Source organism: Hippoglossus stenolepis, chromosome 8, assembly GCF_022539355.2.
Source record: "Hippoglossus stenolepis isolate QCI-W04-F060 chromosome 8, HSTE1.2, whole genome shotgun sequence".
NCBI lineage: Eukaryota > Metazoa > Chordata > Actinopteri > Pleuronectiformes > Pleuronectidae > Hippoglossus > Hippoglossus stenolepis.
The window spans coordinates 8,085-22,443 of NC_061490.1; the positions used below are offsets into that span (position 1 = coordinate 8,085).

A 14,359-nucleotide genomic window follows, 5' to 3' on the forward strand; every position below is an offset into this window, starting at 1 on the left:
TTTTTAGTTGTAGTTGTCCCACTTTATCAAACATGATTGATAATGTGGGACAGCATGCTTTGGGTAATCTAGGACAGTCACTTAATTTTCTAGAAGGTGTAATGTACATTTAGGGTCTTCCTGGAGTAAAAAAAGATAAACTACAGAGGTGTAGCGTAATGTCAGCAGTTGTCAGACAGGAGTTAATGGTAAATACAGTTTGTCTCTGTCTGTTTAAACTGATTGTCTGGTTAACAAACTAGCACATAATCAGTCAGCTCTCTAAAACAGAGATGATCCAAAAGAGTTTGTCCTGTGTTCTGCAGCCACTGGTTTCACCAAACATGTGGAGAAGACAATGGGGTGATCGATGATGATGAGTCTCTCACCTGCAAGGACTGTCTGTTCCTGAGTCACCCAATAGAATGACAAATTACTGAATGAATAATCTGTTATTGTTACTTTTGCTTGCTGTTGATTGAATTCACTAGATTTTAAAAATGTGATACACCTTTATAGAAAGGTTTAAATTAAAGTGACCTGTCCCAGATTCAGGGTGAATTTTCTTTTTGGCATAAAGAACTGTTTTATCGGATATTCGAGATAAGTTTTCATTTAACAAAATAAATAAAAATAAAACCCTGATAGAACATGTATTTTGTTTTATTCATTTTATTATTTTCAATTTTAATAATTTTATCAAGTACATTATCCCGGTGAAAAATAAACATCAAAAGTGTTGTTTTTAAATTGTTTTTTTATAAAAATTGTGCAACACACAAACATCACATAGCTTAGGGACTGTACAAAAAATATTTGTTTTGATCGACTTGATTTATTTGGCAAATTAAGATTGTTGAATATTTTTGGAACCGAATCTTATTTTTATAAATTGTTAACAGATCAAATAGACAACTTCCACTTGCTGTGAAGGTGCAGCCACATACAGAGGACACACATTGATAACCTTAGGGCAGGAATTTCTTTTACAGAGTAAATTTTTTTAAAGCTCTGTTTTTCTGAGATAATTATCTCAGAAAACATTTATTTTTATTTGATCTACTTTTACTCTTTTAATTCTTCAACAGTCAGTGCTCTATTGTCGGTGATCTTCAAACTGCTTTTGCAATTGTTTTTATTGTTTACTTAAAATGTTTCATTGTTAACTTGTGAAACACCTTATAACTGTGTTTTGAAAGGTGCTATATACAATATAAATTCTTCCAAGTACTAATTTTAATGATGGATTCATTTGTCTAGTTAAAGCTCCTCTAACGTGGGGGTTTAATCTTTTTCTGTGGTATATGATCGTAAACTGATGCATTTCGTTTTTTACACAACACAACATTTGAAAATGTGCTGTGGGCTGCAAAATGCGTAGGCACAAGAGCAGATATGATGAAAGCTGCAGAACAATGACTCCCTCACTGTCAGTCATGAAGTGGGCAGGGCTACAGGGAGAATGTGAGAAGAGAAACGTGTGAATGAGGAAGCAAGAGAGAGTTTTATTTTAGCCTTGGCAAGATGCTTAAAAGAGTATCACTGCCACTGGTGAAAAACCAGCGAGAGCTCAGACAGCAAACACAGAGGATAGTGATATGGCCTGGGTTGTTCTTGTAATCAACTTTCATATCACAGTTTTCCTTTTTATTATGGATACAGGACATGCCACTGAAAATTATACCAGGAGGATGGAAGCTACAGCTGCAGGAGATATTGTCATCGCAGGAATCTTTCCCATTCATGAGGATGTACACACAAAAAACAACTCTTTCAAACCACAACCACATCCATGTATCAGGTGATATCATCCAGATTAATGAAATCAATTATCCAAACATTTGTTTCTCAAAAATGTTATCAGAGACTTGAAGTAGTAACAGCATATTTCAAAACGTGCCATAACAAATAAATGTAGCAATCATGCACTCAAAGTGATACTCCAAATGTATTCAAAGTGTAAAAGTACTAAAGTTGTCAATGTGTATATTTAAATATTGATAATAATATTGATAGTAGTTAAATGTGAAGTATTATCAGAAACAGAAACACAGTTACAATATACTGTACCAAACTTTGGGGTTAGGGTTAAATTAATATTTTTGGTAATTAACAATTTGCATAGTACTTGCGAGTTGTTGCTCTCATAAATGTGATGGAATAAAAAGTAATATTTCCCTCTAAAATGTCAAGAAAAAATGTCAAGAAGAAAATGCATTATGAGATGGTAACACTCAACTGAGGTACGGCAACAAATACATATTAGGAAACGTACAAAGATTTTCTCATTGATACTTCAAGATGTGATTTTGTTCACAGAGACGAGTCAACCTTACCTCCTTATTGTGTGGGTTAGACTCATTTGATTAAGAACACACCCGCCAGAGACTGGGCGTTGGATAATTCAACCTTTGTCTCATATGTAGAGATTTCAAGTAAACGAAATAGATTTTTAGTTTTAGAATTATTTTTATTTGTCACACAGTTATTTGTTCTCTGTCTTCTTGTCCCTCACAGTCTCCATTCTATCACATACATCCTGTATTTATTATTGGAATAATAAATGTATTGTTCTCACAGGTTTGATGAAAGAAGCCTGATTTTGGCTCTGGCTATGATCAATGCGATCGAGGTCATGAATAAGTCCCCTCTGCTCAAGGCTGTGAACGTCACTCTGGGTTACCTAATCGTGGACTCTTGCGCTGATCCCAGCACAGCTCTGAGAGTCACAGGAGACTTCATGCAGCGGGACAACTGCTACACAGAGAGCAAAACCTCTGCCTGTGGACAGCCAGTCATGGCTGTTATAGGTGGCTCTAACTCTGAAATATCCATTACCATCGCCAGGCAACTGACACTCCACATGATTCCTCAAGTAAGCTGCTGACCCTCTGTGGCAACACTGACACACATAGCGTTGACTGTTATAGAAAGCAGCAGAACAGGTTTGCAGTGGCAGCTGATAAACATCAGCAGCCGTACCTTTTATGATCATGAACATTTGCACAGTCCAGGACATATTCAAAGTGAGGATCCACAGATAAAGCTGCATCCTCTGTTGATGGAGAACTTGAAAATCCTCTGTAAACCGAACCATATAACTTCAGTTCGGCCTCCACAAAGACCTCCTCTCTCGTGGGCCCCTGTGTCCTCCGTAGGATGCAGCCCCTGAATTGAGACACATATGCATCTTAACCTTTTTGCTGGGAAAGTTACAGGTGAAGCAGTTTTGTGTGTTACCAAACAAAACTATGACAAAACCAAAAAAGTTGGAAACTTACACATCGTCACCCTCTTAAAATAATGGCCCAAGTTATTTTTTCAGGTTTTTCAGAAAACACAAAAACGTTTACCAAATATTGAATATATGATATTTATTAATAATTTCACTCAAAAAGGTTATGACAATAGATGACTATTGACATACTAATAACAATGTCTGTCAATTATGTACAATAAGAGGAATAAATGACTTAGGCAAATTTTTTAACATGCCTTTGTGACTTAAGCAATTTTAAACCTTCAACTCTCTCAACAATAAAGCATAACTAACAAACTAACTAAACATAATGCTGAGGAGGCATGTGCATCTCCTCACTTCTCCCTCCAGCTCTTCTTTGCTGGGTTCTTGACTGATGCCTATTAATGTGGTAAATTGTCAAAGAAGTGATGACACTCAACGGGCATGACGTGCTTCATTGACTGGAGGTCCTGGAACTTTCTCTCCTTGATTGGCAGAGCACATGGAAACATTCTTATCCATGCTATCGGCTCATTTGGCACCTGTACCCTCTGTGGCAGTGCTTCCCACGCAGAGTCCTCTGAGAAGGACAGCTTGAAATGGACCTTGCTTTCACTGCTAAACTGAAGAGCCCGCAAGTGATGCACAGTCGGATCTCCAGCTTTTTTGCCTGGTCTGATGCTAATGAAGTAAGATCCATTCATTTTCAGGAACTCATCATGCTTGAGCACCTTCACATGGTAAGGTGATGGCCTGATTCTTGCAGTCTGGAGTATGATGACATAGTCTCTCGGGGTGAAGATATCCGTAACTATTTTGCGTTCAATAGTACTATGCATGCTGTCACACTCCATTTGTGTGTGCCCTGCAACAAGGTATTTCTGTGTTATTACTGCCATATTTCCTTGCAAGCTCAGAGAATGCATTCGCCACACATGCATTGCGGTTCTGATAACCGCAACCGTCGCTCCACACTATGATCTCCTTGAGTTCTGGATGGTCTTTGATCACACCTTCAAAATGGCGATATTGAAGGTGTGCAAATACCTCGGGTGCAGCCTTACTGATATTCCCATGCTTGAATGAAACATAAACATCACACTGATCTTTTCGCGGAATGAATACGGAATACTTCCCGATGTAGTTGGGAGATGGTTGTGCCTGGTTGAAGGAACTTCTTGTCTTTGTAGGTCTCTGTGCTTCTGCAGTAGTGTGAATCAACAGTGGGCAGGTCCCTCAACCAGTCCTTAAGGAAATCCTTGACATCAGTTTCAAGCTTTGCATGATTGCCACTCTTAGGTCCAGATGTAGACGGCGGCGCTGCCGCTTGTTCGTCATGGTCGATGGTGACTTTGTTCAGCCAGTGTGTAATGGTTCTTTCAGGGAGACCAAGTGTAGAGGAAAAAAGTGCCTTGCACACTTTGAGACTTGTTCCATCTTGAAGCTTCAGTTGGTAGGACAATGATGAATTGCATCGGGATCCCTCAGCAACTGTCTTTTGCTTTATTTTAACCTTTGTGGCCAAAGTGGTGACGTATAACCGACGTTCTTCCCAGGTGTTCATTGCCCAAATCTTCTGAAAGATCCACTGCCGCTGCTCTTCTGTAATGACTTTGCGGTCTCGAGTTGAGACTCGCTGACATAATTTCGAGTTGCAGGGAGGACCCACAGCCTTTACACTTATTTCTTTGCCACCTTTGCTCTTGTATGACATTCCTTTGAGACGTTTCTCCTTCGATTCATTTTGCTTCCATGTTCCCGGACTAAGGCCTTTATTTCTTTTCCTTTTGACCGTATTGTTTAAATCCTCATCCTCATCCACATCCTCATCCTCATCCTCATCCTGCTGTTCTGGAGTTGTTGCTACCATGGTTAGGCTTTCTACATTTTCAGGGGCAGAGTACTCATTACAGAATGGGGTATAGTCTGGATCGCTTATGAAATCATCATCATCAGATATGTCCTCTTTATGGTGTGGATGTGTCTGCTTGGCATCTTCAACTAAATCCACGGGAGTGTTTAAGGTATTGTCTGCTCCATCTGAAACAGAGTCTTGGCCTGGTACATGCTGCTTCATCTTTTCAACGACGGTCTCATTGTCATTTTCAGTGGATGAGGCCTGATCGGTGTCAGAATTGTCAAGTGCATCTCCTACCAAAAAGGAAAAACATTTCAACCCTTTGAGGTGTACAGTCACAAATGTGTGATCATTCTGAAAAACATCCATTGCCTTGTGGTCACTTGTATTAAGCTACATCAGGGATTCCCAAAGTGGTGTGCATGCACCCCTAGGGGTGCACAAGCTGCCTCTAGACACTGCACAACAGGCATACTATTATACCGGTCAAATGATGTTATGATTACTAATATTATGTTCAAGTGAGATTTTCATTAAATAAAAACACAAAAGTAAAGAGGATCCTGAAAGCCTATCACTTGTAACAGCCACAGATTCTGGAGCCTTTCCACTCTTGCTAGCTAAATGCTAGCTTCATGGACTTAGCTATTTTGCTGACTAAAATGCTGACTAAAAAGACTGATTAAAAGACTAAATAACTATGCAATATTTATAGCCTAGACTATATTATAGTAAACCTCATCACTTACCAATAGGGGACGAGCCCTGAATCATGGAAATAACTTCAGCGGCTAGGTAGATTTTCATTCTTCTTGATGCAGCCGCCATCTTGAAAAGCTTGTAAAATTGCCTTAGTCACATTGTCTTTTGACTTAGACAAAATAAAACGGCCTAAGTCACACTCTTGACATAGGCCATTATACAACAGGGGTAGAATTGCATGATCTGTTCAACTGAGGATGTAGGCGATTTTACCAGAGGTGGCCAGCATCATGAGGAGATGATTTAGGCATAAAAATCATTTTTGTCAAAAAATGACTTAGGCCATTATTTTAGGAAGGTGACGACATACGAACAAGTGTTTATTAGAGGTTGTAAGTTGCAACTCAAGATCTGAGTAGATACATATTAAATTACATTACAGATCATTTATCTGACACTTTTATCCAAAGTGACTTCCAATAAGTGCATTCATTCAACCATGAGGTCACATCTTTAAAAATGATATCATCTGTTTTTTTCTCCAGATCAGCTATTCATCAACTGCTGTCATTCTGAGTGATAAGAGCCGCTTCCCTTCGTTTTTGAGGACTGTTCCTAATGATAAACATCAGACAGCTGCCATGATCAGTCTGCTCCACACCTACGGCTGGAACTGGGTGGGAATAGTTACCACAGATGGAGATTATGGCCGATCAGCTCTGGAACACTTTGTGTCCCAGGCCTCTGAAAAGGGATCTGTGTGGCTTTCAAATCGATTCTACCTCAGTCTGTGACCAGTCATGATGTCGACTCTGATATCGGGGACGCTGCCACAACCATCCTCAACAATCCCAAGGTGCAGGTCATTGTATCATTTGCCAAGTCAACTCACATGAGGTATCTTTTCCAGGAGCTGAAGCATAAGACACTGAGAGCAGGACAGAACTTGGAGTCAATGAGAAGAGTTTGGGTGGCCAGTGACAGCTGGTCCTCCAGCAACTCTGTGAAAGTAAACGCGACTCTGAGGGACATAGGATACGTTGTGGGCTTCACCTTCAAGAGTGGAGATGCGTCATCAATTAAGGACTACCTGAGCAGGCTGGAGGCAGCTGGACATGAATTTACAAGGAATAACCCCTTCATGAAGGAGTTCTATTTGCAGCTAAATGCCAGTAAAGGTTTTGAAGACACTAAGCTTATTTCAGAAGCTGTGAAAAATCTCAGAAAACACACTCATGACCCCATTATCCTTAGTGTTGAGATGGCTGTCAGCGCCATTACTCAGACTGTGGCTTCTGTCTGCAGGAGCAGAGACTGCAAAACACCAGGCACAATGCAACCCTGGGAGGTAATTACACACGTGTGTGTGTGTGTGTGTGTGTGTGTGTGTGTGTGTGTGTGTGTGTGTGTGTGTGTGTGTGTGTGTGTGTGTGTGTGTGTGTGTGGAAAAACAAGGCTGTGGAGGTACCCAGAGGTCTCTGGCTCCGCTGCTCCTCAACAACTTGGCAAGAGGCCTGAGTTGAGCTGAAGTGCAACAAGTGAGCAGCAGACCCCACAGCCAAAGGGATAGGAGATGGACTCTGCACAGGGCTATTTATCATTGTCACATCAAGATAGTGAGGTTTAGACTTTTCCAAGGTACTGGGCTGATAATGAAATGTCTTCTATCCTGTAGCTGCTGAAACCTCTGTTATCGCAAGAGTTTAAACTTAGAGGAAAAACCTATAAGTTTGACGACAGCGGTGACATCAACCTGGGCTACGACCTGAAAATGTGGTACTCAGATGGAGGAAATAATCATATCACTGAGGTTGTGGCTGAATACAACCTAAATACCAACAACTTCACTTACACCAATGTGAGCACCCATCACTTCCAGGACCTGAAGGTAGGCCCTAATCCTGCTGCCTTTAGGGACGTTACACACTCACAGACACGCATGCAATACTTCAAAATGTGTTAACTGAAAACATGCAGATCATTGAAGCTGAAAACACCATTTCAGTTTGTATATACAAAAAGCAGAATTCAGGAAAAATCTAATACATTTGATATAAGAAATATAATACAAAATAAGACAAGAATAATGAAATGAAGTGTTGAATGTAATCTCTCTGATTTCTGCAGGACATCATCTCCAAGTGCTCCAATAGCTGCGTCCCTGGAGAGTTCAAAAAAACAGCCGAAGGTCAACACACCTGTTGTTATGAGTGCATCAACTGTACTGCGAACTACTACTCGAATAAAACAGGTTCGTCACCCCTGCACACATCGGATTCACTGGACACATTTACTACACGTGCACAGTAAATAAAAGCTGTCATTAGGGGTGTGTGTGCTTACAAGTACAGAAACCCAGGTGTTATCACATCCAAGGAGCAAAGAGGGAGGATATCAATAATAATAAACTTTATTTATATATCACTTTTTAAAAGAAAGATTTTAAAAAGTGCTTTAATAGCAAAGCAAGAAAAGTAAATGAAAATTTGAACACATAAAAGCAGTAATATGACAATAAAAATAAATGAACAAGTAAAATAAAAGGTGTAAGAAAATGATAAAAACACAGTAAAAACCCAACATCACATGAAAGCAAGTCTATAAAATTAGGTTTTAAGATGTGTAGTTTATCAGTAATTCATCAGTTTATCAGTAATCTACTGTTGACTTAGAATGTAACTGCATCTACCTTTTTCTGCCTTTGTCTTCAGAGTAAAAGCACAGATTTCGTTTTGTTGAAGCAATGCTTAATTACCAAGCTTTTATTTCGAATTGTTTAATTTACAACAGATTTGTATCCTTAACATTAATGTTGTGCAATAATGCATTAAACGTGATACCATTAAATGCTGTGCCTTTCGGCATTCAATAAATTTGGTTATCAAAATAAAATATTGAATATTAATATTAAAAATATTAATATTAAATAATAACTTGATTTGATTAAAGTTACCTCGGGGCACCACCCTTCAAAGGAAGGGAAAAGATAGCCAATTTATTGATTAAGTCTCATAAAAGTACTAACTACAAATTTGGAACTCTGATTAACAATTAAATTAATAACTATAACCAAAATTACCATATAGATAGTTAGCTAAGTTGAAGGATATAGAGTTCTTGACAGTGTAGAGGTTGGCAAAATTCACTTATGCAACATTAATGAAAAAACATTTGTGAAAGAAAAACATTTATTATGAAGATAATAAAGTATAAAAACACAAATTACTAACGGTGTACTTACTAAACAAAGATGTGTATGTGAGTATGCGTGTGTGTGTGTCTGTGTGAGTGAGCGTGCGTGCTTCCAAAATGGTGGTTGGCCACTCCGAAGATAACGCCCCTCCTTTGGAATGTTTACGACATGTAGCGGGGGTCAGAGAGATGGGTGCTGAGATATGCGTGTTTCTGTGTTGGTGCCAAATTAGAGAAAGTTACTAGATGCATGCAAGGAAAGACTGAAGAGCATAACTAACATTAACTTTCAAATAACTTGTAACCAAAATATCACAGCAACACAAATCAAACTTATAAACATCACAAGGAATCAAATAAACAGTCTTTGCTTAGCCTAGTATAATTATTAGGCCCAGTTGTGTTACCCGTCCATGGAAAGGGGAAAAAAAAGGTTGCTGTGCTGTTCGAAGTTCTGTGAAGTCGTCTTGCTGGGTTGCGTCTCCTGTCTTTGTGGTTCTGCTGTGCGGTGCAACGGTTTTGCTGTTCGTTGTTTAGGCCGGACCTCGTGTCGCTGCCTGAAGGTTGGTAGAGCTTGGATTAGGAGGAGGTTTCCTTGTTGAGGTGAGTGGAAAGCTGCATCTTCGAGCTCCTCTCGGAGAGAGGAATCGGAAAGAGGAATCGAGGAAGAGCGGTGTGCTCCTCTCGGAGGGGTGCATGGAAAGAGGAAGAAGGGGGGAGAACTGGCCTTATATTGGCTTGGTGACCTCATAGGTCATGGGCCCAGAGTGACCAATAGTAGTTGAAACTTGTGCCCCCGGTCGGTTTTCACACCTCTGTGTGACGTTGAGGCACCCTGGGAGACAGTTCTGGAGGTTTCTGGTTTTCTCCAGAACAAAGGACATGCGGCCTTAGGCTTTTGACTACACATGTAGGCCGAACTGTAGTTCACAAATACCAGGTTCTCAGGATCGCACCTGACGTGTGTTCCTGAGGGCGAACTTGAACATGTTTAGTCCAAAGCTGGAAAAGTCAATTGTCAGTTCATTTGGATGGTAACATCTGGGCATTGTTTATACTATCTAGTTTGGCTAAGCAAGATTAAAATTAGACAAATAATTCAGATTACAATGACAGTACAATATGAATAACCTGTGCTCTTCACTAGGTTAGGGAGAAAAAGGAAAAATTTGACAAATTGTACGCTAGGATGCAGAGAGAGTGGCACATACAATGATAAGGTCATATTTGGAATGTCCAAGAGTTTTTTGTTCACTCATTGGATCCTACTCAATGTAGTACTCAGTCTGATCTTGCAGATTTAACAATTTTAACCTTCAGGCAGGTTTTTCTGCGAAAGGGTGTCATAATTTTTCAAAGTCTCAAAATCAAAATGACGGTATCATTGTTTCTGTCATAATATGCTAATGTCCTAACATGTGTTGTATGGACTACATTATTATGGAATGGAAAGTAGTCGATCCAAACATATTTACAAAGTTGGCAGTGGTATATAAGCTGAATCAGAATTTAGGTTTTGGAGTTTGCTGCTGTTGCTAACAAAACAGTTTTCCTATTAACTGTAAGAAACTTAATACCCACTGTCAGTACCGGGGTTAACGGTGTTGGTTATGGCCGTGAGGAGCGAGCTCTGGATCGCCTGTGTCGTTGCTCAGGGCTGTAACGCTCTGGGGAGCCAGAGTCCAAGAGGACTTCAGAGGCGCTGTCACTGTGTGCTTGGTCATAACCATGTTTTGAACTGTACTCAGAGATGCTGTCGTCATCTTCTGAGCAGTAGTAATTTGTCTGGGCCAGAATGTCAGAGTATGGCTTCCTACAGCTTCTACTGTGGGAATGCCTATCTCTGAGAAGTTGGTGGACATGGCGGGTATGCTCTGTGTCCCTACGCTGCCTGTTGTCACCCCCCCTTTGTTTTGTTGTGAGGATGAAGTTTTGAGGCTGCGGATGAATTTGACACCGTGCTGTTTGTTTTGACGGGCTCGGTTGCACCTACTGTAGCCTTGGAAGTGACAATAGTTTCCCAAGCCACCTGTGACATCTTCCTGATCTGCTGCATTGAAGGTTTTCCTTGCTGTGTCATCAGTACAATATGTGTGCGTATACATGGATGTAGGTTACGTAAGAATAAGGACTTGAAGGTGGGATGTTCTTCTAGGCCTGGTGCGTTCTTTCCCTGAAAATAAACATGCATCAAACGTCTGAAATAATCCCTGGGATTTTCGCAACGTGAATGTTTAATTTGGGATGCTGTAACAATGGATGTTATCTCGTCAGCAGTATAAGAGAATTCCTCGACTAGTGCTTGACGGAGCTCTGTGTAGTTACTTGTGACACTGGAAGGAAGTGACTGAATAAACTTGTGAATAGCTGTAGAGCTGGTTTTTAACACAAGTTTAACCTTCTCTCTTTCTGTTGCATTTGGCACATCACTTAGGCTGAGATCTAGTTCCCTAAAGTAATTATCAATATTGTTATCACAGTTGTCTGGATCAAATTGTTCATTATCTTTAGCTAGAAACTCAAGCAAATCAAAGCGAGGACACTGTGAGGTCCAGGCACGTGCATCACCTGCTACAGGTCTCTCTGGTTGAGGGGGAGGTGCTAAAACATTCTTGAATGTTGAAGTCCCCCCTTTGGAGAGTTGTGCATGGAAAAATGTGTCATGCATCAGTGGATGCGAAGTATATGAGGCACAATGTGTTCTGGAGGATAAACTACATGCGTCATCAATGTCAGTGTCAGAGTCAGAGAGATGGGAAGTTAGGAAGCTCTTACCTCTTCCTGTCAGTGGAGGATCAGGAGGTGACTTAATTCCCAAAGACTTCGGGTCGGATGGGATTCTGTCCCATCTTGGAAGTGAAGAGGGAGTTAACCGTACACTATTGGAGGAGTGTGAATCGGAATAACCAGAATCACATTGGCTGAAAAACTGATGTGAGGCCGGGCCTTCTAATCTAAGTTTTAACAATTCCTCCTTGTGTGAATAGAGATCTGACTCTGCTGAGTGCTGGTCTTCTAAATAGTGCAGGGCTTTCTTACTAGCAGTTTGAACCTCCTGGAGGAGAAGAGCATTTTGCGCTCTCAGGGCATTTATCTCTTGTTCCACGGCTGCTTTGCTCTGACAGGCGAGGTTGATTTGCCTATGGAAATTTAGAATCATACATCTCAACAATGAACCCTTTGATGCTGTTTGTTATCATTTTGATAACCAAATTTATTGAATGCCGAAAGGCACACCATTTTAGGTATCACGTTTAATGCATTATTGCACAACATTAATCTTGTCAGAATCCGATGTCATTGAGCTTGTCATGCAATTCCAAGGGGGAGCCTCTGATTAAAACTGGTCCTGCCCCTTTCTGTGACCCCCCATGAAGTCATGTGATTTCAGTAACATGATGTCCATGGTAACCTACAGTAAAAGTCCTGTTGACTAGATTTGGTTAGAACAGGAAATGAACAGACTGAAGCTTAGGTGTCCCACATTACCCAATGTCCAAGATTACCTGAATTCACCCTATATGCAGATACACATTGCAGTATAAACAAAACACTAGTGTGTCCGGTTTCTGTGTCCATGTGTAAATGATCTTGTGTCAGCATCATACTGCATGACAACAACGATGGAACAAGATGTCAGGTTAGTCCCGTAGCCATTAGAGAGTGTGACCTGCAGAGCAGAGACTTTCAGGAAGCAGGAACCATGATAGCTGAACTCAATTTAGACCCAGTTTCCTCTGGTTGCAAGGCAAGTAGAGCTCCTGAATAGACAAATCTCTCCACATAATCAGTTTTTCAATTAAGTAACCACAATGGAAAGGTTCTGTTTTTTACTTTTCAACATGTATACTAGTTCACAATAATAGACTGAAAGAACAACACAAAATAAATTAAGTAAAATCTTGTCCCTTACAGAAATACTAAGAACCACAAAGTGTGAGCTGGTGTGACACTTGTTACTGTAGAAACTGATGTTCCTTCCAAGGCAGTCACACTTCATGTTGATAACAACTTGATAAAGATCTGAATGCCTGGAAACTCCCTGCTTGGCAGTAGAAGTGATGGAAACTGATAAACATCTTTTAAAATAAACTAAGCACTTCTCACTTACCTGGTTATGCTCATGCTTATGTTTACCCAGAGCCAAGTTAGCTTAATCACCAGGATGGGTGTGGGATTCTGTGGAGTCAGATAGGATCTTTTATTGTTTTAATCTGTACCTGTGCTTGTAATCCTCCATCCCTGCAGATATGGATCGAGTGTGAGCTGTGACATAAGCAGAGAGTGGTCAGCAGAGGGCAGCTCCAGCTGCACCCCAAAGTCGTGCTCTTCTTCTCCTGGCAGGACAGATTTCCTGTGGTGCTCTGACCTTTTCTGCCCTGGGTATCCTCCTGGCTGTGATGGTGTCAGCTCTGTTTTTACATCAGCGAGACACTCCTGTAGTGAAGGCTGCCGGGGGGCCACTGAGCCAGGTCATCCTATTCTCTCTGGTCATCGGTTACATCAGCGCCGTGCTGTTTGTCGGTCGGCCCAACAGTTTCCAGTGTAAGGCTCGACAGGTGCTCTTCGGTATCAGCTTCACTCTGTGCGTCTCCTGCATCCTGGTCAAGACCCTGCAGATCCTGCTGGCCTTCCAGTTCAACCCTGCACTGCAGGAGGTTCTGCGGAGGCTCTTCAAGCCTTACGTCATGGCCAGCCTCTGTGTGGCCTTGCAGGTGATTACTTGTATCTGCTGGCTAGTCCTCAAGAGCCCATTTCATCAAATCGTCATGCAACCAACCACTTTGCTGGAGGAGTGTCACGAGGGCTCATATTTGGCCTTCGGGGTGATGTTGGGCTACATAGCTTTCCTAGCGTTTGTGTGTTTGATCTGTGCCTTCAAAGGCCGCAAACTTCCCAGTTCTACAATGAGGCAAAGTTCATCACCTTCAGTATGCTGCTCTACCTTATCTCCTGGATGCTCTTTGTTCCTGTCACGTTACCACCTCAGGAGTTTACGTTTCGGCTGTGGAGATGGTGGTCATTCTCATGTCCAACTACGGCATCCTCAGCTGCCATTTCTTACCAAAGTGCTACGTTATCATTTTCAGGAAGGAACAAAACACCACGAGTGCTTTCAGAAACAATGTATAAATATTCCAGCAAAACCTCTGAATCTATCTCCGTATCTGGGAGTTCAGTGTCAGAGAAACAGTCTATCGGTCGGGACATCATCTGTGCTCTGCCACCCTCTCTACCTGCAGCTGGTTACCTCGAATATGGAGTCGTGACAAAGGGACGAGCTGCTAAGTTTACACAGAGGTCCAGCAACACAACACTTCCTCAGAAGAAGCAGCATATAACTGTCATTATTTAAAATGGGTTGTGAGGAGGACGCAGCTATTTGA

At 41.1% G+C, this 14,359-nt stretch overlaps 1 pseudogene; it reads left to right on the forward strand.

Moving 5' to 3' along the window:
• The first annotated feature begins 1,470 nt into the window (after window positions 1-1,470).
• On the forward strand, window positions 1,471-14,328 carry LOC118113091 (annotated as a pseudogene).
• Window positions 14,329-14,359: the final 31 nt, after the last annotated feature.